The 3432-nt window shown below is 53.5% G+C and overlaps 1 protein-coding gene across 2 annotated transcripts in view; it reads right to left on the bottom strand.

Moving 5' to 3' along the window:
• Positions 1 to 1553: 1553 nt before the first annotated feature.
• Positions 1554 to 3432, bottom strand: part of RFFL (ring finger and FYVE like domain containing E3 ubiquitin protein ligase) — a 46437-nt gene continuing 44558 nt past the window's right edge. For both annotated transcript variants that reach the window (XM_064166750.1, XM_064166751.1), the window contains one exon: positions 1554 to 3432. This exon is cut by the window's right edge and continues 413 nt beyond it. The gene's annotated coding sequence lies outside the window, so the exon portion shown is untranslated.

Below are 3432 nucleotides of genomic sequence, written 5' to 3'. Positions count from 1 at the left end.
CTTTGCTGTCAGGACTTCTTTTCCAAAGGCTGTGCCCTGCCTGGGCAGCAAAACAGAGCCAACTGCCAAGCTCTTAGGGCATGACCCTGCCAATGCAACCATCTGCAACTCGTTGGAGGGAGGAGGGGGCAGCCACTTCTTGGTGGCATGAGACAGGACTGCAGGAAAAGGTTTCGAGCTGCACCAGGGGAGGTTCAGGATGGCTGCTAGGAAATAATTCTGCACTCAAAGGGTTCTCAGACATTGGCACAGGCTGCCCAGGGCAGTGCTGCAGTCACTGTTCAAGCAGTGTGTGAACCTGGTGCTCAGGGACATGGTTTAGTGTTGACTCTTCAGTGCTGAGTCAAGGATTGGAGCGGATGAACTTTGAGGTCTCTTCCAACCAGATGGATTCTGTGACTCTGTGGTGTGGCTGCCTGGCTACAACCTCCAGAAAGGGTTTTCTCCTGGTTTCAGTTTTGCTTTGCTGTCCACCATCCAGCACAGGTCTGTGGCCAGTAGCAGCCTACAGCTCTGCTGCAGGTTGTGTGTTAAAGCAAGCACAGCACTGAGCTTCCCTTACAGAACTGCAGCCTCATGCAGTGCATCTCTGGATGCTGCTGACAAAGGAACTCTGCCATCATCTGGATCTTGTAGGACAGGTGAGAGCCTCCTTGTCTGGAGCTGTTCACAACTACACCTCCTTGAATATGGCTGAAATAGGAAAGCAAGAGGGAAGATGACTGTGCCGACTCTTCTGTGCAGAACAGTGTGCATCTGCTGAGTAACTCTGCCTGTGAGAAGAGCTGCCCAGGTTAGTGCTTCCCTTAGGCCCAAAGTTCAAGCTCTCAAGACCCTCTGTACATGTCCCAGAGGTCAGCTTGTGCTGCTGAGAATCATAGAATCAACCAGGTTGGAAGAGAGCTCCAAGCTCATCCAGTCCAACCTATCCCCCAGCCCTATCCAGTCAACCAGACCATGGCACTAAGTGCCTCAGCCAGGCTTTGCTTGAAGACCCCCAGGCACGGTGCCGCCACCACCTCCCTGGGCAGCCCATTCCAATGCCAATCACTCTCTCTGGGAAGAACTTCCTCCTAACACCCAGCCTATACTTTCCCTGGCACAACTTGAGACTGTGTCCCCTTGTTCTATTGCTGGGTGCCTGGGAGAAGAGACCAACCCCACCTGGCTACAATGTCCCTTCAGGTAGTTGTAGACAGTAATAAGATCACCTCTGAGCCTCCTCCAGGCTGCACACCCCCAGCTCCCTCAACCTCTCCTCATAGGGTTTGTGTTCCAGGCCCCTCCCCAGCTTTGTTGCCCTTCTCTGGACATGTTCCAGCACCTCAACATCTCTCTTGAATTGAGGGGCCCAGAACTGGACACAGCACTCAAGGTGTGGCCTGAGCAGTGCAGTTGTCACTTAACTTCTTCCCTTCACTTCCTCTGCACTTCTACCCCAGGTAGAAGCCCTTTCAGCACCTGCCAGTCCCCAGGCTTTTCTGGCTGCCCCTCAGGAGCAGCTGTGGGGTTGGCAGGGCTTAGGCTGTTGGTGACAGAGGCAGCAAGCAAGGTTTAACTCAATCACATTGCAGCTTTATTATAAAATTATAAACCAGACTTTTTTTTTTCCCCTGTACCAAATCTAGGAAGTTGAACCATCAGAGTACCAAGAGGATTTAACAGTGTACCCTCTCAAGTAGAATAGCAACTCTGAAGAGACCTAAACCGTGTCCAAGTGGACGTCAAGAAGCACATAAATATTCCCACTGCTTAGTTCAGATCGTTACATTCCTTTGGATCATTCACTGGGTTCCTCCAGGTTTGGATTTGCCTCACAACTCAGTCAGCCACATCCATTCTTGCAGGAGGAAAAAGAGTCCTGCTCTTGTCGTGGTTTGGAGTCCTGGGGTGGGAGCATCTCCTCAGCGCTAGAATGTTGGGCGTTGCTGCAGCACAAAGCCAAACCTCTGCAGGTCCCTCCAGGGAAATCTGAGTTCTCCAGCCCTGAGCTCATTGCCAAACCTGACAAAGGGATTCTCACAGTGAATTGAGGCTGTTCAGCACTTTGGACCTGCACTGCTCTGCCCCTGGCAGAGGTCTCCGTGAGCCTCCTGAAGAGCAAACCCAGTCCCTGCTTACCTCCTCTCGTTGTTTATTAACCGTGCACTGACCTAGAGCTGTGTTCTCAGGCTGGAAGCTGCTGAGCCTTAAGCCAAGTATCAGGGAACAACCCGAGCAGGGACGGGGATAATACACTCAGTTTTTAGTTAATAAACCTCAGCAGCCACCGCGGGTTGGTGGAGCTCAGTGCCCACCTCGCTGCTGCCTGCCGAGGGACACGTTTCTTCAGCCAGAACTGAAGGCTCTTTGGGTTGCAGCTGGAGCAAAGAGTTGCTACTCCTGCAGTACTCCCTGCTGAAGTTAACAGCTGTGACCACTGCTGCACAGGCGTTGCTGTAGCTGCACCACCCCCCGCAGCTCTAAGCGGGCTCCTGTTGTTTTACTCTGCGCCGCTGGCAGCCGCACAGAGCCCCAGGGCTAACACACTGCGGAAAGCTGGGCAGGGGAAAGCCTGCAGCAGCAGGAGCGCTTCCCAGAGCGCAGACTTCTGGTGCTGAGAGCTTAAGGCTTCAGGGTTCTGACACAGGCTGTGCTGGCAGCCAGTCAGCCTGAGAGGCACCCAGATGAAGGTGCTGGGCAAGGCAGCTGCAAGGGCTTGTCCTGCTCACATCTGACCACAAGATCCTCTGTTCCCCTCACAGCCAGAGCACAAACTCAGTTGGTTTTGCTGGGCTGAACGGAGCAGGGCTGCAAAGCTGAGCAGGGGGGAGCTGATGAGTGAAAAAGGGTCTGCCCCGACCATCTCTTAGCAGTTCAGGAGAGAAAGGCTGCTTGCTTTCATCTCCCCTCTAAAAGCCACTGCACTTGAGTGTGATTGTGCAGCAATGGAATCCTCCTTTGCTTCTCTTCAGCCCTTTGTTTTCCTTGCCAAAGACTCGAGCCTGAGACTAGCAGCTCCTTAAGTGAGCAAGGGCAGTGCAGAGCCCCTGATGTCCCACAGCAGTCAGAGCAGCAACCTCCTCCTCCCTGTCACCGAGCAGCTGAGGCTCTGTGTGGCACTGACATTTCTCCCTGCTGCAATTCAAAGGAGAGCTGGGTGAGGGTCACACTGCTGCCAGGGGAAGGGGAGGCTGACTGCCTGTCCTGCAAGCATTAAATTAACAAAAATAACATTAAGGAGCACATTTTAATCTTGGAAAAGAAAGTTGCTGGCTGCAAGGCCCAAACAACAGGACAAAGGCCACGTCCTCAGCCCCCAGCCTGCTGCTGTTTGTTGCTCCAGGGAAAACAAAGCCTCTGAATGGGGTCTTCGTGGTGGAAAAGTGGAGCACCCAGCCTGTCCCCAGCACTGGTGGATCAAGTTCCTCTGCAGTGTGGGCTGGCTGCTGC

This window comes from Pogoniulus pusillus, chromosome 27 (genome assembly GCF_015220805.1).
Source record: "Pogoniulus pusillus isolate bPogPus1 chromosome 27, bPogPus1.pri, whole genome shotgun sequence".
NCBI classification, from domain to species: Eukaryota; Metazoa; Chordata; class Aves; order Piciformes; family Lybiidae; genus Pogoniulus; species Pogoniulus pusillus.
This window is presented reverse-complemented; position numbering and strand designations above follow the sequence as displayed.